This window comes from Dasypus novemcinctus, chromosome 2, assembly GCF_030445035.2.
Source record: "Dasypus novemcinctus isolate mDasNov1 chromosome 2, mDasNov1.1.hap2, whole genome shotgun sequence".
Classification (NCBI taxonomy): Eukaryota; Metazoa; Chordata; class Mammalia; order Cingulata; family Dasypodidae; genus Dasypus; species Dasypus novemcinctus.
The window spans coordinates 32,251,657-32,273,378 of record NC_080674.1 but is presented as its reverse complement, the minus strand read 5'-3'; the positions used below and the strand labels follow the sequence as shown (position 1 = coordinate 32,273,378).

Sequence of the window (21,722 nt, the reverse complement as noted above, 5' to 3'; positions counted from 1 at the left end):
TGACCTTGTGGAGGGAGCAGAGCAGCTGAGCCTAGAAAGAAATGAGCCCTGAGGAGAATGACAATCCTTATGCCAGCCTACAGCTGAGATTGGAAGAAGCTTGGACCACAGAATCCTAAGAGGAAGAAGGAAGGCTGAACCCTCGCAGACATCACCCACCATCTTGCATCAACACGTGCCCAGTGATTTTGGGTGAAAAAGTACCTCTTATGGTACCTTGAGTTGGACTTTTTAGGGCATGGTAAATGTAAACTTCCACTCCAAATAAATTCCTTTTATGAAAGCCAACAGAGTTCTGGTACTTTGGATCAGCACCCCTTTTGACTGATTAATACAAACCATCCATAACATTCTTGGCAAACTCAAAATGTTAAAAATTGTTTTGTAAATAAACAGTTCCCTAGCTCTAAGTATTAATCAATGGTAGATTTATGATTTCTCCCTCCATTCTTTTTAACTTATATTAAAGTATACATAGGAGATTTATGTAAAAGGTATACAGATCTCCATGTAAAGTAAAAAAGAATAAAAACATTCTCCTTTCCTATGTACTAGGCAAAAGCTTAGTATTTTAGAAGTAATTATTCATATAATCTAATAGAGAAAAAAAGTAAGAGAGGTTAAATAACTTGTTCAAGTTTATGCAGATATTAGGTAGAAAAATCTAACTTTAAATCAAGATGGTATGGAATTAGAATCTGTGTTTATACTAACATGGTTTTATTTCATGAGCTGTCTTCAAAAAAAGCTAAATTATTGAGTATATATCAACAGAAAGAAAAAGTTTATCCAATGCTATCAGGATGAGATGTTTGTTTGTTTTATTTTGTTTTGTTTTTGTTTTCAAGAAATGGAAATGCAACAAAAGGAAAAATAATTTAAAACCTATACCTTTCAGAGTATTTTAGTTTGCCAGAATGGCAATGATAAATACTACATGATAAGTTAGCTTACAACAGGAATTTATTGTCTCATGGTTTTGGAAACTAAAATCCAACAACAAAATATTGACAGAACTTGCTTTCTTCCAGAGTCTGTAGCCTTCCAACAATCCTCTATTGTAGGGAGCATAGGCCATATTGTGGGCCTGGGTACCATCGAAAGTGCTGAGTCATGGTGAGTCAGGAGTGCTGAGTCATGGTGAGTCATGAAATGCTGAGTCATGGGGCAGGGCCAAGGCGCATGTGCCTCCCCTAAATTATCATATCCCTATATATTCCCCCTTTCCCTCCTCTTCCCGAACCGTCTGCAGATTGTGCATGACCCCATGTGCGCTGGCTCTCCCAGTAAAGTCTCCTGTTTCTTCCGACCGGTGTTCGTGAGAGTTCGCAGCACAGTCCTTTCGCCGCAGCTGGTTTGCGGCCCCGGCGGCGGTTCCCGGAGCGAGGCAAGAGAGAGGTCACCCCGACAACCCATAGCTTACGCAGGCAGTGTTAGGAAGGCCCTCTCCCCAGGCAGAACCGGTCCACGAGCTGCAGCCGACCGGCCGCCTTCACTCTATGCCATGGTGATTTCTCTCTCCTTGTGTCTGCTCATTTAATTTCTCTGGACTTCCGGTTTCTGCTTCTATGTTCAATTCCTTTGCCTATCTGGACTTCAACCATATAGATTAAGGTCCAGCCTGATTTAATCTTCAAATACTCTGTTGAAAAATGTGTCCAGATCTTAATTTTATAATATATTCAAAGGTCCTATTTAAAAATAGGTTCTTACCCATAGGACTAGGTGTTAGGACTTGAACATATCTTTATAGGAGGTTTAATTCCATCCCTAACAGGCAGACTTTTTGAAGGAAGTTTGGAATACCAGTTACATCAAGTACCCTCCTTTTTAGATATTATTTTTCTCCATTCATGCTTCTCACTTCTGCTAAACTCATCTAACTGTGAGATGCAACTCAAAATCACTGAATTCTTTGGAACTATGGTTAAATAATACCAGACCATTCAGTTATTGAATTTTCTATAATTGTGTATTTTCCAAATCTTACTTTGGAAATTATAGATTTGAGATAAATAGATATTTGTAAAGCGTATGTCACTCATACATTTGTTAAGATTGATTAACCAAAACCCATTTACCAAAACAATATTATCTTGTTTCTTAACAATTTGATTTAACTGAATTAAATTAAAAGTCATGCACATGAATATAAGTGGTACATATAAAAATTGTATATATAATAAATATTTCCTCATCTTTTGCAAAAAATAAAATGTAATTTTACTGTTAGATAATGTTCTTTGTCCTAGAATTGAGTAGCAGATATGTCTTTCAGAATGAATCTATATAGTGAGAGTTATGCAATTCAATTTTATTTCTTGCCTTCTAAAATAATCAGATATACATTTATTTCTTAATGTCAGTAATAAACTCATGTTGATTCCTTGATTATATAATCATTGTATTTCAAGATGGATTCCAACTTATCAATTTTTATAATCATATATATCCATTAAATTTATCCTTAAATTGTGTTGTGCTACTTAATAAAATGCTGTTTGTAATAATTTGAGGAAAAAATCACTTCTATTCATATCTTTTACCTCACAAGTGTAAATAACCTAGATAAAAAATGACTGTTATTGTTTTATCCATGTGTCATTATATAAAATACATTGTCCATATTTAGAAAAAAGAACATGAATATATTGAGAAATATTAGGTTTGTTAAAATAAGCGCCACAATCAGAAACCTACTTCAGCCAATTTGCCCAATTTGAAAAAAAAACCCACAAAAACAAACAAATACTATTCCCTTTGGATCTCAATTTTCATGTTGTTAAATGAGAATAATAATAGTACCTACTTCATAGACTTGTAGAGAAAATTAAATTAACTAATTTATGTATTTATAAAAATGCCTGGCACACAGTAAATGTTATCATCACCATCATCATTATCATTTTAGTAATCTAAACATACTGAATCCTTCTAAAATATATGAGGACACAGAACACAGAAATAATTCCATGGATTTCGATGGAATTTTGTGAACCAATGAAATGGGTAACCAAATATTGTATGGTATCTTTTCCTATATGTTTGTGAAGAATGAAACATTTTAATATATGTGATTTACTTATAAAAACTTACAACCCACATATTAAAAATGAAATAATTATTTTCTAAAGAAGAATCACTTGTCAGAAAGAAAAGAAAATTAAATCATGAAAACAAACAATAAGTATTCATTGATATAAAGAAGCATAGAGTTAAATGTTTCCTATTCAGATCTAGATATAGAGATATATAACCAAAATCAAGGCCAACTATAAGTATACATTTTTATTAAATCATAATATTTCAAAAATTGAGGAATAATGGTGTTTAGTAAAATAAAAATAATTCAACATTTACCAATATTATGCAAAAATAATTAATTTCATCATTGAGATTCATGGACTACTAATCATTATTTTCACATCGTAGGTGTTTATATTATGTAATGCAAAACTTCTCAATTTGATAAAGGATAATGATCTGAAAAGATAATGATTTCAAAATAACCCATTAAGATGTTAAAATTTCACAAAATACCTTATGAGAGCCTCCTTGTTGCTCAAATGTGGCCTCTCTCTAAGCCAAATTCATCATATAAATGCATTTCCTCCTGTATGGGACATGACTTCCAGGATGAGCTTCCCTGGCACTGAGGAATTACTATGTAGCACCAACTAGCAATGCAACTGGAAAAATCTCTTGACCAAACAGGAGAAATGGCAAAGACAAATGAGTTTATATGGCTAAGAGACTTCAAAGTGAGTCAGGAGGTCATTCCAGAAGTTACACTTATGCACATCTCAGCAGGATCTCATTGAGTGCCAAAGTAAATATTGGCTCAAATAATGTGGCTTATAAGGGATCTGGAGACTTCCAGACACTATAGGCAGGGCAGACAGCTCAGGATTTTGGTGCCCTGCCAGTGGACCCCACTTTGGAATTTATGTTCTCCAATGTGATAGAGTTAGACTCAGGTGTGGTTTCCCTACACATGGCTGTTCTGCCCCTTCTATTTGAACCTATAATTAGTACTAGAGTTGCGAGGTATATGTCCAAAAGACTTAAGTCTTTGGGCTGTTCATGTACCCACTGGGGCCTGAATCTCAATAGAGTTCCAGCACCTACTCTAAATCACTGGACTCATCCAGGACAACTAAGAAGGAGATGATGATGGGCAACACCCATTCAAAGGAACAGAGAGAGTCTGCAGCTACAAGCAAGCAGTGCCATCCATCTGCCACAAGGTGCCTAAGCCCCCTCTCTCAATTAGAGGTGGAGTGGGCATCACCATCCCAAAATCCTCAGGATTGGTGAATGAACAATGGACTAGAGTAAATTTACTGTTTCTCTAGTATAGACTTGCTGTGATTCTAACAATGGAAGAAATTTTATCATTGATGTGGGGGCTATTTTCACATCGTCTGAGGGGAGGAAAAGGGAAAAAATAGGTATAATTGGGGGTATTTTTGGGACTTGGGAATTGTGTTGAATGACACTGCAATGACAGATACAGGTCATTATATATCTTGTAATAACTTCCAAAAATTTGTGGGAGAGAGTGTAAAATACAATATAAACTATAATCCATGCTTAGTGGCAATGTTCCAAAATGTGTTTATCAATTTTAATAAATTTACTACACTAATGAAGGATACTATTAATGTGGGGAAATATGTTTGAGGAAGCAGAGCATATGGGAGTCCCTATATTTTTAATATAACATTTATGTAATCTAAGTATCTTTAAAAAATAAAAAAAGTATATTAAAAATTTCATTAAAAATATGTATATGATTACATTGGCTAGTTGGTCATGGAATTTTATACTGATAACATGCTGATTGGACCTAGTGAGGAAGGCATTCCAGACTTGCTAGTAAGGCAATTATGTGTTAGTGGATGGGAGATAAATACAACAAAAATTCAGGGGCTTTTCACCACAGTGAAATTTCTAGGCATCTAGTGGTGTGGGGCATGTTGAAATTTTGCTTCTAAGGTGAAGGAGAAGCTGTTGCATCTGATCTTCCTACAAACAAAATATAGGTACAAAGCATTGTTGGCATTTTTAGATTTGAGAGACAATATATATTTTATTTGGGTTTGGTATTCTGGCACATTTACTGAGTAACCCAAAAGCCCCTAGTTTTGTATGGGGCCTGGAATAAAATGAGACTCTACAACAGGTTCAGGCTGCTATGCAACATTCTGACATTTGGGCACTATGATCCAGCAGATCTAATGATGCTGGAAGTGTCGGTGGCAAATAAAGATGTTGTCTGCAGCCTTAAGCAAGTCCTTACAGGAGCATCACAGTGTAGACCTGTAAGATTTGGAGCAGTCCTGTCATCTTCTGTAGATAACTACTCTCCTTTTCTGAAGCAACATTGGCCTGCTTCTGGTCCATGGTAGAGGTTGAATGCTTAATCATGGACCACTAAGTTGTCTCAGAATGAGAGTTGTCTGACAAACCAAACCATAAAGTTGAGAATGCATAGCAGAATACATGAGATCAGGCTTAAGCAGCCCAGAGGGCACAAGTAAGTTACATGAAAGAGTGGCCCAAACACCCATTGTCCCCACTCCTACCAATTTACCTTCTATTTCTCAGCATGAAAATATGCCTTCATGGGGCATTCCTACAATTCCTTCCTCACTAAGATGACAAAAGAGAAAACACTGGATTGGTTTATAGGTAGTTCTGCATTATATGCAGGCACCACCCTTAAGTGGAAAGTTGTGGCATAACAACCTTTTCTTGCACATTTATAAAGGGCAGTGGTGAATGGAAATCCAACTAGTGAGCAGAACTTTGATCAGTCTATGAAGTTTTTCATTTTGCTTGGAAGGAAATCTGGCCAAAAGTGTGTTTCTGTAATGATGCATAGGCCTTATTCAATGGTTTGGTTGGGAGATCAGGGACTTGGAAAGAACGTTATGGGAAAATTTGTGACAAAGGGGTCTTGGGGAGAGGGATGTGGACAGATTTTTCTTAGTGGACCAAAAATACGATGAGATTTGTGTCTCATGTGAATGCTTACCAGAGGGAGACTTAAGCAGAGGAGAATTTTGATAATTAAGTGTGAACAATGACCTGTTCTGTGGATACAAGTCAACCTCTTTGCCAAGCCACTCTTGTCATTGCTCAATGGGTTTATGAACAAAGTGGCCATGGTGGTAAGGATGAGGTTATGCATGGGCTCAACAACATGTACTTCTACTCACCAAAGCTGATTTGGCTACAGCCACTGTGGAGTGCCAGTCTGCCAGCAGCAGAGATACATACTCAGTCCAAGATATTATAAAATACCCTGAGGTTATCAGCTTGCTACCAGATGGCAGGTCAATTTTTATTGGACCACTTCCATCATGAAGGGGGCAGTAGTTTGTTCTAACTAGAATAGAGACATACAGCAGATGTGGGTTTTCCATCCCTGCATGCAATTCTTCTGCCAAAACTATCTTCCATGGACTTACAGAATGCCTTATCCACCATCATGGTATTCCCACATTGCTTCTGACCAAAGAACCCAAATGATGTGCAGGAATGGCACATGCTCATGGAATTCTTACCATGTTCCCTATCATCTTGAAGCAGCTGGATTGATAGAATGATGGAAGGCCCTTTCAAAGACTCACTTACAGTTCCAACTAGGTAGCAATACCTTACACAGCTGGGGCAATATTCTCCAGGAGGCTGTGTATGCTCTAAATCAGCAATTGCTCTATTGATGTGGGTTATAGGTGGGAGGCTCTTTGTCTCTTCAGAGATAACCTAAGCTCTCTGACTTGTGGGTGTGACAGTAAGAGGCTGCAGTCCTGCCCTTGGTAACAATGGCAACGACTCCAGTCCCAGGAAATAGGTCCATGAATCAAGGGGTGGACACGAGCGAGGCACCAGACACTATTACTCCTAGTGATACTTTTTTCCTGTCACATAACATTAAGCTTGCTGGTATAGAGGTGTTAATTCCAAAAGATGGAGTGTTTCCACTAGGAGCTACAACATGTTTCCATGGAGTTAGAAATTTAAGACTGCCACCAGGCCACTTTGGCTTCTCATGCCTCTGAATCAACCGGAAGGGAAGGGAATTTCTGTACTGATTGGAGTGATTGATACTGATTTTCAAGAGCAACTAGGGCAGCTAGTACAACATGGAGGTAAAGAAGAATTTGTTTGGTATACTTGAGATCTCCTAAGGCATTTCTTATACTAACATGCTCTGTGAGTTAAGTCAATGGAAAACTGCCACAACCCAATTAAGGCAAGACTACTATTGCCTCAGAAATTTCAGGAATGAATGTTTGGTATTTGCTGAAGGTAAAATGAGTATAGAATGGATAATGGAATAAGGTAGTTTAAAATATGAGCTGTGACCATGAGATCAGTTGCAAAAAAGAGGACTACAATTGTTGTGTTTCTTCTGTGTTTACTATGAATATATCTGTATATAAATATAAAACAATATCTTTGTTTGCTTCCCTATCCTATTCCCTTATAACATAAGTTGTATTAACTTTGTCATAATATTTAAATAATAGGATAACAGTTTTTAAGAATTAATATTAACCAAGGACTTTGGTCCTTTTTGGGGAGATGGGTGCATTTCTGGTTGTGATCAGGGCAGTTGGAATTATGTTAGGGTAAAATGTGACAGTTATTGTTTTCTTCTTACTAAGAGGTTAAATATAGTTTATGAAGATGTGTATGGGTGCCAAGTTGACACGGGGTGGACTGTGATGGTTAAGTTCATATGCCACCTTGGGTAGGTTATGGTGTCCAGTTATTTGTTCAAGTAAGCACTCTCCAGATTGCTACAGTGAGAATATGTCAAGGATATTTCTTGGCTATTTAAACCTACATTCAAGAAAGGGGATTGTTTTCAGCAATGAAAGAAATCTCTTCCAGTCATTTGAAGGCCTTAAAGGGAGAACTGATGATTTCAGCAGTCAGAAAAATGTCTATATCTACTTCAGGCAGCTTCTCTTTGAACATCCTTTGGAAGCTTCATGGGCATTCCTAGCTTGCAGCTGCTTATGGAATTCAGACTTGCCAAACCCATAGTCAAATGAGCCAATTCCTCTCATAAATTTCATAATATTTATATTAGGTCAGTTATGTTTCCCTGGTGGGTGCTGACCAATAAATACAATATGTGCATGTCATCTACTTTTCTAAAATATTGCATTTAACTCATATAGCATTTTACTAGTCTTTATATGGCTACAATATATCTTATTAATAATTTTTATTTTATTAATTTCATTATATCTTCTATAGGTAACCTGATCTTATACATCTATATTATTTTCTTATTTTGTTCAATATTCCCATTTTTGTTCATATCTGTTCTTTAAAATTGAATATTAATAGCATTCCCATTTTATGGTTTGAAGATATTGCACAATTATATTTTTAAGAACACATTGTATTTTGTTATTTTTATATTTTTATCAACTCTGATATATTTCAAAAAAGGTAAGATATAGATATATTATGTACTTGGCCATTGCTATAATATTACATTTCTATACAGTAACAAGAATTCTTGAGATTTAAAAGCAAATCATTTGAATTTTTAACAAAAATGCCCTGGAAGCAAAAATACATTTTTGATTGTTTTCTGCTGATGGATCACTCTTTTTTCACTTTGACGCCTTGAGGGATTAGTCTTTTATATCATCTGGCTATGTCTATACAAAGCTTTAACCCACACTTGGGTGTAAATAGAATAAAACATCATAAAACTTCCTTTAATCAAAGTTTTATACATTTCAATACCCAACTAAATATTTCACTCTCAGGCATAAGATACATACAAGATATAAAAGGAGTGTTAGTAATATGTTATTATGCTTTTTAAAATGGAATGTATCAATTTGCACCATGTAGTAGAACTGTAAAACTTAGTAACTTTCTATAATTCTTAGTTCTTTTAAAACTGACTTTTTCTTGCTTTCAGCAGCATGATACATAAAATAACTTTATTAAAGAAATTTAACACAAAAATGACAAGTTCAATCCAAAAATAAAATATGTATTTGCCTAATATTTTTAAAGTTCCTTAATTAAAATAACTATGACAAAAAATAAAAAGTATATTCTCTTTCAATTATATAAGAGATTAAAAAGAATTAAAAATAAGTTATTTGGGAGAAAACTAACATTTTAAAATTAAAAAGCAACATTGTTGACTCGTGAATGAAGCATTCTGTTTTTTTCTGACATTTCAAGGAAAAAACACCTTAATTTAGGTCACCTGTAAAAATCTATTACTTATCATTGTTATTTTTAAAATAATGATTATTGTTTATTAGTGTTAATATTCCTATTATTTACCTTATTAAAATTTAATACTATCAAATGATAAAATATGTATTTTTTGTTAACCTGATATACATATCAAAGACATGATGATCTTGCATAAAATTTCCTAGGTATACTAAGTTAAATACTTAAAAGTTACCCATAGTTTTCTGCTATTTAATATAAAAATACAGATATTAATTCCCATCATGTTACAACCTTACTTAATATATTTGTCAGTTGCCAAAATTCTGTCATACAAACTATTAGGAGGATTATTTAATGCACATGTTGAGAATAGTGACTATATTGTGCTTGTAGCATTTATAAAGTATAAAATACTATGAAAAAATATTTTATTCTTGTTTAATTTGTGTATATTTTAAAAATTAAAATAATATTTATTCACTTCCAAACATGATAGGGTAACATGGACAGGACTTAACCTTATTACACCATGGAAAAAATTGCAAACTGGGGAAGAGATAAGAACCAATTGTTTCAGATATTAGACAACATAAAATGTAGGACTTTGATAGCTGAGATAAAGAAAGAGAATGATATATCTCCAGAATTCTCTGATTTTTTTCCTTTATGTAATTTCTTGATAATAGGGATGGGGATTGGAAACTAAACAAAGTCCAGAAGACTTGCTGAAATGAAAAAGTTGAGATTAGAAATGAGGGAAGCTGAAATGGATACTATTTACAAGTTTGTGTTCTGTAAAGGACGCAGCTATTTAAAATATAATTCAAAAAATCTGCATGGAATCCTTCTTGATTATTTGCTGGATACAAAGCTATTCAAATGCTGAGGGTAATTCTAAAAGGCCAGGGAAAGAAAAAGTTTTAAGTTTGAAAGTTTCCATAAATCACAAAGGGCAGGAAGACATTTCAGCTAGTCTCATAGAACAAATAATCTTCAATGACCACCAAGGTCATTTAGTAGAGATCCTAGAAGATTACTTAGAAGTAATTCTAAGCTATTCCTTATTAAAATGCTGCACTTTTCCTTCACTAGCAAACTATGATCACATGGATTGGCAAGTGACTTAACTGCAAACCCAACAAAACGCAACACACTTTAAAGCAAGAAAACAAAATCCTGTCACTGAATGAGCAAACCACAATGATCCACCCTTCAACCAATTTTTTGCTAAATATGTGAACTCTGAATTCAATTCTAATAGTCAAAATACCTCTCCTTGTGCTATATGGCAACTCAAGACCCTTTCCCTCCCATATAAATTTGATGTTTGGCTTTTTCATTTCTGCAAAGAAGTTTGTTGGACTTTTGATGGGAATTGCATTGAATCTGTAAATTGCTTTGGGTAAAATTGACAGCTGAACAATATCTGGTCTTCCAATCAATGTCCTCTCATTTATTTAGTTATTTGATTTCTTTCACATGTTTTTTTTTTTTTCTGTGCATAAGTCCTTTACACACTTGGTTAGGCTTATTCTTAGATATTTGATTCATTTAATCGTATTGGAAATGGAATAGTTTTCATGACTTGCTCCAATTGCTCATTGCTTGTGAATAGAAACATTCCTGACTTTGCATGTTGAACTATACCAAACCACTTTGAGGATCTAAGAAGTTCTAGTAGCTTTGGTGTGGATTTTTCAAGATTTTCTGTATATACAATCATATTATCTACAAATAATGAAAGTTACACCTCTTCCTTTCCAATTTGGAATTCCTTTATTTCTTTCTCTTGCCTAATTGTTCCAGCAAGAACTTCCAGTAATATGGAAACTGACAGTGGTGACAGTGGGCATCCTTATCTTGTTCCTTATCTTAGAAGGAACACTTTCATTCTTTCACCATTGTGTATGACATAAGCTATGGGTTGTTCATATATGTCTTTAATCATGTTGAAGAAGTTTCCTTCTATTCCTGGTTTTTTAAGTGCTTTTACCAAGAAAATTTGCTGGATTTTGTCAAATAACATTTCTGTACCAATTGAGATGATCATGTGTTTGTATTTCCTTTGTTCTGATAATGTGGAGCATTACCCCAATTGATTTTGTTATGTTGGACCACCCTTTCATAACTGAAATAAATCTCACTTGATCATAGTCTATAATATTTTTTAAAAATGTATTATTGGATTCATTTTTCTAGTATTTTATTGAGGATTTTTATGTCTATATTCATAAAATGGATTCGTCGGTAATTTTCTTTCCTAACAAGTTTTTGTCTGGTTTTGGTATGAAAGTGATATTGGCTTCATAGAATGATTTAGGAGTAGTCCCTCCTTTTTCTGAAATTCTACAATTCTCTAACACAAAAAGCTGTTAAAGAGGAGCAAAAAATTTCAATGAAATCATTAGTAAATTTTAAGGTATAGGAATAGAATTTAATGAAATTATAGCATTAAAGAAAAGATTATAATCTCAATAATCTGCTGGGCAATTTCAAGTGGTCCAAAATATGTGTAATTGGATTACAAGAAAAAGGTGAGCATCTGGGGCTCAGAAATAATAGTTAAAGCTTAATGAGCCTCAATAGGAATAAGTACATATGCACAAAACAGAAATATACATCATAATCAAATTATTGAACTCAATTATAAAGAGAAATATCTTAATAAAAGCAATCAGAAAGTAAAGATACAATATATGCAAAGAAACAAAATTAGTAACAATTTGTGCATGCTTCCTCAGAATTTCTACCAGATAGAGGGTAATGGGAAAACATTTTTTAAATGTTGGAATACAAAATAACACTATTTCTTTATCCATTGACAATGACCTACAAAGAGGAAAGGGAAATAAAAACCAAACTGAAATAGTTCATCTTTATCAGAACTGATTTTATGAATTGGTCTATCCAAAAGATAAGTACAAGTCCTAATCTAAAGAAATAGGATTTTTGAAGATGTTATTATCTATATATATCAATTGATTTTATATGCTGACATATTTTTTAGGATTTTCTCATCAATCTCATGATAGAGTTTGAACTAGAAATCAAAATTACCTGCCTTTTTCACTTTGTATTTTGTTCATTTGTTTGCTTGGTTTTGTCTTAGCAAACTTCTGCTTTCAAAACTTAGTTGAAATTCCTGAACCTTTTTGATATGTTGTAGAGAAAGATATATAGAAAAAATAGTTACAAAGTTTGAAGTAAATTTATCATATAAAATTTACCCATATACCTCCTACCTACTTCTTGTAGAAAGACCTAAAAGACTCTACTCCCTTTTCAAAACTGTAAATTAATCTACATCAATGGATCCACAAGAAACTTTTGAGTTTTGGCACACCATTAAATTATCCTTAGAAGAATCTCTCACTGCTGTCTTACTTAGAGTTCTCTTAACTTAGAGGGGTCTGGCACTGCTCTCTAGGCATAATGTCATTAATATAATTGGACAGAGTGATATCATCAGAGACAGAGAGCAGTGATGTTTCCAAGAAACTGAACTACAGAAAAGAAATGGAGCAGTGATTCATTCCTTAAGAATATAATAAAATAAATACTGTTGTACCTGCCTTTGAAAATATTTCCTTATGTTGTAAACAATTTATCACAAAGGAGGAAATAAAACCTGATGTCATCAATAGATATTCAAGATCAAGTAGCTTTATTAATTTGCTCCAATAGGGAAACCACATCTGGATAGCAGCTGTAACTAGATTCAGCACCCAATTAAACTGATGATTATCTACTGCCATTGCCCAAGTCCCATCTGTCTTTTGAGGGGAGTGAAGTGGATAATCAAATAGGGATGTTAGCAATCATCATTTTTGTTTCTTTCAAGGTTTTAATGTGATCAAAACTCTACAGTTAACACTAAGAATGAACTACTTACATTTTTTGTTTCTTTCTTTGTTATATTTGTTTCTGTTATGGAAAGCATGCTCTACAGATTTATATTTGACTATTCTTCCAAGATAATGATTCTAAAATAAGTTGCATATAGTTTTTTTCCCCTAAAATACCAAGAAATTAAAATGAGGAGATATGTGATTCTCTTGGACATACTCTGAAGCAGATGGATCACACCTGTAATTATCACCTAACCTACATTAGCTCTCATACTGACTTGTGAGCTAAAATTTTGTGTTTGGTTTGCAAGAATTTGTAATAGCTCAGGTTCAGTTCTAATATCTCCTCAAAGTGTTCATATTTCCTTTTCCACATCCAATTACCTTGAAATCTGTACGGAGTCCATTAGTAATGACTAAGAGGAATAATATCAGTGTATACATGTAGTGTCATTGCATGGTCCTTCTTCAGGTATGTCTAACATGACATTTTTATACAAGAGCTTTTAGTTATGTTAATTTACATTAACCTAAGCAATTAACCTAAGAGTCATGGACCTATTGTGTTGGATCAAGATATATTTCACAAACCTGGAGATTTGAGATTATACATATCACAATAAACTTAATTGGCCATTCATAGCTTTTAGTTTAAGAAATTCCGTGATCAATTAATAGCCACAACATTCCGGTTCAGATCATTTTGCCTGCCCTGACTCTACTTAGTCTTTGGAATCCCCATGTATTTTAACTCTGGAATTAATTACTCATTAATGAATGTATGCTATGATAGGATCCTTCAGTCCTTCACTGAAATAAGGAGGGAATTTAATTAGTTAATCTCAAACTACCATCACCAAGTGCAGCATACAGGGTAGACTAGGTTATTCTGTAATAATAAACAATTTAAAGATGTCAATGCATTAACATTAAAAAAGTTTATTTTTTTCACTTGTGATACATGTCCAGGGTAGTCATACATGATTGGAAAGATCTGGAGACCCAGGATAGATTGTGATCCATCTCCACACATACCTTTACAATACCTGAGTGAACTGTGTATTGTCCTTTAAAGCATCTACTTATATTTCATTAGAAAAAGAGTTTACTCAAATTTCTTTCAATGAAGAGTCACATGGCATGACCAATTTAACTGAGTACAATATTCCTGAGTTCCTGGAAAGGGCAGAACTATACTATTGATGATCAAAGCTAAAGTATATTATATCCTCTAGTTACCAAAGTTTTTTAAAAGGATGCCTGAGCACTTACAATTCTCTGATGGAGGAGAAAAAAAAAGGAAAATAGTTTCTTCTCACCCAGGTCAGCTGACAGGGAGATGAGGATGGACAACCACCACACTAAGAAACCAAAAGAGTACAGCTGCAGACATGAGAATCCTATCCACCAGCCACATGGGACCAAAGCCCTGGCATTGCCATCCCAGTGTCCTCAGGATGGAGGAATAAAATATGGACTAGGGTGAACTTACTGGTATTTTACTATAGAATTATTGTGACTCTGGCAATGGAAGAAATTGTATCATTGATGTGGAGACAGTAACCACTGGAGTTGTTGAAGGTAGGGAGAGGGAAGAAGAGATGTGATATGGGGTATTTTAAGGACTTGGAGTTGTCCTGAGTAATACTGCTGGGACAGAGGCAGACCATTATATGTCCTGCCATAATCCACTGAATGGAATGGGAGAGAGTGTAAACTACAGTGTAAACTATAATCCATGCTGTAAAACAGTGCTCCAAAAAGAATTCATCAAATGCAATGAACGTACCACACTAATGAAAATCATTGTTGATGTGGGAAAAGTGAGGGTGTGGGGAGTGGGGCATAGGGGAACTTCCTATTTTTTTAAATTTTTGTTCCTTTTTAAAATTTTTATTAAGGTTAATAGATCACATAGAATGTTAAATTAAAAAAAAAATAAGAGGTCCCCATACAACCCACACCTCACCCTCCCACCCCTATCATTTATGTAAATTGTATTTTTTGAAGATAAATACATCACAAAAAAGGTTACATTATAAAAGACATAAGAGGTTCCTGTATACTCCCCATCCCCACACCCCACTCCTCCCACACCAACAACCTCCCCCATCATTGTGGCATGCTCATCGCACTCGGTGAACACATTTTGGAGCACTGCTGCACCACGTGGATAGTAGTTTTCTCTGTAGTTCACATTCTCTCCCAGTACATGCAGTGGGTTATGGCAGGATATATAATGTCCACCATCTGACCCTGCAATATCATTTAGGACAACTCAAAGTCCCCAAAAAGCCCCCTCATTACATCTCTTCTTCCCACTCCCTGCTCTCAGCAACTACTGTGGCCACTTTCTTCACCTCAATGCTACAATTTCTTCTATTAGCAGCCACAAACGTTTTATAATAGAGTATCAGTAAGTCCACTCTAATCCATATTTTATTCCTCCATTCTGTGGGCCCTGGGATGGTGATGTCCACTCCACCTCTATATCAAGAGGGGGTTTAGATTCCACATGCATGATGGATGCAATTCTCCTGCTTGCAGTTGTAGGCACTCTCAGTTCCCTGGTGTAGTGATAGACCATCTTCACCTCCCTGTTAGCTGACCTGCATAAGTGCAACAAACCAGAGAGTAGGAGCTACAACTCTGCTGAGGCTCATGGCCCAGCTGGCACATGGACAGTCCAGAGATTCAAGTTTCCTGAGTATACACCAATGTTAGCCCAACCAAAGGTTCAGTAAAAGTCACAGAAGAGGCATGTGTAGAAAGGTCACATCTGAGTCCAGCTCCATCACACTCAGGGACACAAATTCCAAAGTAGGGTCCACTGACATGGTACTGAGCTCCAGAGCTATCTGCCATGACCATATCCCTGTGGGCCTCCATAGCCCTCAGGAAAACCAGTACCTGGTGTTGTATCCACTTTGGTTGTTTTGGGGGTCTTCCTGAGGGGTGTATAAGCACGACCCCTCTGATGACCCCTTGACTCTTTTTTGAAGACTCTTAGCCATATAAACTCATTTGTCTTTGCCATTTCCCCCTTTTATTCAATGTCTAAATGCAGTTTTTAACACACGATCCTACATGTGGGCTGAGATATTCTGCTGGTTTGAGTTGACCCTTTTATTCAAGGTCTTTTCTATTTACATCACCAGCTGGTGCTTGGTAGTAATCCATTGGCACCAGGGAGGCTCATCCCTGCGAGTCATGCCCCGTGCTGGGGGGAATGTAATGCATTTACATGCTGAGTTTGGCTTAGAGAGTGGGCACATTTGAGCAACATGGAGGCTCTCAGGAGGTGACTCTTAGGCACCCTGCATCTCTAGGCTTAGTTCATATTTCGAGCACACAGCCTCATAAGCACGGTCATCAGTATCAAGGGCTCATTTTTGGAAAATCCTTCTTTGTTGGTCTTTGCCGTTGCACTTGGGGGATTGTTGCTATTCTTCCTATATTTTTGAAGTAACATTTTGTGTGATCTATGTATCTCTGAAAAATAAACTAAAAATATTTTTTAAAAAGATGCCTGAATGTCCCCCATCAATATATGGCTTCTGCATCCTCTCAAGATTTAAGTTTGAGAGTACTTCATAATGAAGTATAAATTTGACCATTCTATCATTCTTATCTCCAAAACTCTTTGAGCCATTCCTCTGAAATATATCAAAGAGATTATTATATCTCCAATTTCATTTAGTTTGGGACAAAGTTGAATTAAGGTGTTTCAGCCAAATATGAAAAGCAATTTTTGAATTTCTTTGTTAAGTGCATACATGTCAAAAAGTTAGCTTGGTTTTATATATTTTCTCCTTTTCAAACACCATTTAAATTCATACCAATTTTATTCTCCAATTCTTGACAATGCATAATAGCAAAAGTACTAAAATTTCACCTCATGAGTACTGGGTAAGGGATGACAAAGGAAGACTTTTTCATACAAAATTACTTTGGTAAAAGAGTAGCAGCATCCTTAAGCAGATGAACAAAATCATCTTCATTATGAGGAGGGAAAAACTACTTTTCAGAAGAAGGGTTTTTTAATCACGATGGGTGTGACTGTTTCTCAATGAGGGAATATTGATTCTTTTTTTATATACAGAACAGTGCCATACATCGTCAGTGGCTAAAATATTAAATGTTGGCTCATTCTGAGTTATTAAATCAAGCATAAATGCCACTTTCCTAAACATTCCCAAATGTATTTTAGAAACACAGTATTATGCATTTTCATTATTATTATTATTTAATTATCTCAAATGTGCATACATACCAAAAATATTTATATTTCAGAGTCTATCTATAAATACAGAAAATTCCATGTAAAATATATGGTAAGGCTATGAATTTATCCACTGTTTAATTTTCCAGCCTGCAGAGTTTGACCCCAAATATCCAATCTGTTACATCTGTTTTTTTCAATAAAAATCTTAAGAGGAGTGGATGTAGCTTATGTGATTGAGCACCTACTTCCCATGTACAAGGTCCTAAGTTCAATCCCTGATACCTCCTAAAAAAAAACCTAATTGTTATTTTAAAGCAGGTTGTAGACTGGATGGTAAAGTACACATAATTTTAATCTGGAAGTGTAAATGAATAAGGATATCTTAGCAAATTCTCTAAAGAATAATGAGAGGAATCATCACCTTCAGATACTGATATTGAAAAATATAGTGCTTTAACTGAAATATAGAGAAAAGTAAATAGAAAAAAATAGAAGACCAATAATATCATACATGTTTGTTGTGATTTTAAACAGTGTTGTTTTTAAAACAGTGAGGAAAGATAGAGTATTGAAGTAATGTGGTTACCACAACTTGCTAAGTAAGCACTTGTAAGTATTTATAAATATATTTAAACCCCATCTCACTCATTAAAATGCAAAGCAATTTCAGAATTATCTAAACTTTAAATGCATATACAAAGCTTAATATTTTAACCAGGTTTTTATGAATTTTGCACTATGAATGGCTTTCATATTGTGACACAAAATCAAGAAGTATCAAAAAGTTATGCTGCTATGTATCTCTGACGGACCTGGAGCAGCCGATGTCTGCTGCTAAGGTTTCCACCACAGATGCAAGAGAAAGAAGGTTCTCATGCTCTCTTTGTCTGGTTGTGGCAGGCAAGATTGAATGGGGGATACAGGAAAATTTAAAAACATGGTGAAGGGACAATATTCTTTGCAGCTCAGAAATAAACTTGTAAATATTGAAAAACAAAGTTATGTCACTAGCAACATACAGAAAACTCAAATAAAAATTAAAAATATGTGTGGAACACATTATAGACATACACTTATTTTATATACTCTTTGGACAAATTGTCATATGCATTGGACATAGCTCACAGATACTTTTGCAAAATATGTGTAAACTCTGACTCAGAACAAATGTATATATTTAAAATACCTAAAAATTAATTATTTAAAATAATATCTTTAATACTGAAATTATTTAATATTTTAATACTTTTCTTAGATAGGGAGAAAGTGGAAATAGGTATATAATTGATTTAGAAAGTTAAAAATATGGGCAATGCCCAGTGTTGGGAATTATTGAAAGAAGTTGGCGTACCCATACAATATTTTATCCATACAATATTTGATAGATTGGAATTACATTGTATCTATAGCTAAATAAACAGATATATAAATAAATTAATGATATCAAGTCTTCCAAACCATTAGAACTGTACATCCTGTCATTTATCTGTATCTTTAATTTCTCTTAGCTATGTTTGATATTTTTTTGTGAAGGAATCTTTCACAGCTTTTATTAAATTTACTCATAAATAATTTTTCTGAATGCTGTTTTAAATATTTTTATTTTAAAATTTCTTTTTCTCATTATTCATTGGGGTATGTAAATAATCTGGAGCTGTGATTGACATTTGGAAATAAAAGAAAAGTACTTGTTGAATTAGCCCTTTTAGTCGTGGAACTTATAAATCTCTATGTCATCATGCATAGTGTGGCTTGCAGAGAAGCGAGCTAAAGGTTTCGGGACACAGCAGTGTGAAAGACCACAGAACTGCATAAAATTTCTCTATTCGCCTTGCTTCATTATATATTATCAGCCTTTTACCTCCTTTAGGTTTATAATACTTTAAAATATCTAATTAGTACTGGTCTTTGCAGTGAAAAAAAATGGCTGTCAACAGAATTAGCAGATGCACTTAGTCTAACTCCAAAGCGATAATGAAGATAATACAATTTGGATTCACCTCGATAAATGCTACTCTTTTCTCCAATTTATTATCTGTATTTGCTACTCCTGGCAAACATTTTTTTTAAAATGCTCTTTTGCTAACAGTGTAATTAATGGGCTTTTAGATTACATTTTCTTAACAAATACTGAAAGCATAACATCAATGCCAAATAAGTTATCTTTGCATCATTGCAATCTCGTTAAAGGCAGCAATATTGACGCTATGTGTTAGCATGTCTTATGACTTATCACTTACCATGAATCAGGAAGCATCAAACAGTAAAAAGTGAGCAAACTTTTTTTACTTACAGCGATAGCTTTGTGTAAATAAATAAAATACTTTTTAGCAAAATAAGCTAGAAAATTTAAAATACACTGAACTATTATACTTCTGTTAGATACTTTAGGGACTGTCAACTATCAATCAATGCATTTCTTCTTATTATAACTTGCTGAATTTAAACGTGGGAAAAAAATTGACAGGCATCAAAGAAACAATTTACTCTAAAAATAATGAATCTCCAAGTTCAACCCAGTGATATTTCATGATTTCAGAAAAGTGCTATCCTAAATTTTAGGTGTATCTACATATTTTCGGGATGGGGGGATTTCTCTATCTGAAAGAATGGTACAAATGAAAAAACTTGGTGAATGTTTTAGTAGAATTTATTAAAAAGGTAAAGGTAAACCCAATGTACAAACACAGTCTTGGTGACCATGGAACTTGCCCCCATGTCTATGATGAAGTCTTCCTAAGGCTTAGCTCTTTTCACTACTGTTTCCCCAGATTGGTTATATTTTTACAATACTATCCAGGTTGCTTATATTTTTAACATAATATATAATTTAACAGCCAGTAAAACTAATATCAACTAGTAAATCTAATTGATTATAGAATAGTCACCATTATTTTATAAACTGTTTGAACCAATTTAATTAAGTTATTATTGCATAAAATGAAGTTAAGATTATATATATAATGAATGTATATATATTTTACAGAAATTAGATATATTTTTAAATGTTTATGTTCTAATCCCAAGAAATTGTGAATAAATTAGATTACATGGCACAAGGAAATTAAGGTTACAAATAGAATTAAGGTTTCTAATCAACTGACTTTAAAATAGGCAAATTATTTTGTGTTATCCTGGTGGGCCAAAGTAATCACAAGAATCCTAAAATGTGGAAGAAGGAAGCAGAAGAGGAGAGTCAGAGGGAGACGTGACTATTGAAGAAAGGTGTAGAGATGCTATATTGGTGTCTTTGAAGATGGAGGAAGGTGACCTATAGAAGGTGGAAATCACAAGGAAAGAAGTTCTCCCCTAGAGCCTCCAGAAAAGAATGACATCCTCCAGATATCATGATTTTAGGACATGGAGACCCATATCATACTTCTGACCTATGGAACTGTAAAATCACACCATTATATTGTTTTAAGTCACTAACCTTGTGGCAGTTTGTTACAATGACAAATAGGAAACTCATACATCAAGTGAATTTAAATTTTTCAAATATATTCTAGAAAAATAAACTAAATGTGAATTCCAGATTTCATCTTCCCTCTTCCTGCCAAGTCACTGTATGGATATAATACTATAAATAAGAAAACAGTGGCAGAAATTTAAGCAGGTAATCTGAAGCATCAAGATTCAAGAAATTTCAGGAACTCAAGGGTAGAAAGCAGATGACATGTCAAATAATAAAAGGTTAACAATGATGGTTCAAAGAGGTTTTTTTTTCTGTTTGAGGCCATCTGCTCTCTATGGGGGGAGGGGAAAATGTCAGTGCTAAATCCTAACTTGGATAGACTAAAGCTTGCATTGGCAATTGAAATGATTCACAAAATTTACTTTCAGAATGGACTTCTATTTGCAACTGGAAGGACCTGGGAAGAGAGAGGATATACCCAGTGACTCAAAGGAAGGTATATGAGTCAGCCTAAGGGGTGCTGATGCAAAATACTAGAAATCAGTTGGTTTTTATAAAGTGTATTTATTTGGGGTGGGAGCTTACAGATACCGGGCCATAAAGCATAAGTTACTTCCCTTACCAAAGTTTATTTCCAGGTGTTGGAGCAAGATGGCTGCTGACTTCTGCCAAGGTTCAGGCTTCCTGGGTTCCTCTCTTCCCAGGGCTTGCTTCTCTTTCCTCTGTGTGCTTACTTCTAGGGACACCAGCTTACAACTTCAGCATCAAACTCCAATATCAAAACTTCAACATTAAAAACCCAGAACTCTGTCCTTTGCCATGCCTTTTATCTGTGAGTCCCCACCCAGCAAGGGTTGGGCTCAACACCCTACTGGAACAAGAGGTTTACTTGATTAAGTCATCTAATACAATATAATCTAATATGCCCAAAGGAAAAGACCAGTTTACAAACATAATCCAATATTTCCTTTTGAAATTCATCAATAATATCAAACTGCTA

General features: G+C 34.5%; 1 non-coding gene and 1 pseudogene across 1 annotated transcript; both read left to right on the top strand.

The window, feature by feature from the left end:
* Positions 1–1,267: 1,267 nt before the first annotated feature.
* LOC101443675 (pseudouridylate synthase TRUB2, mitochondrial pseudogene) overlaps positions 1,268–21,722 on the top strand; it is a 124,554-nt pseudogene continuing 104,099 nt past the window's right edge.
* On the top strand, positions 18,103–18,232 carry LOC111760523 (small nucleolar RNA SNORA31). Its single transcript, XR_002794185.1, has one exon. It is a non-coding gene; the product is annotated as a small nucleolar RNA SNORA31 (small nucleolar RNA).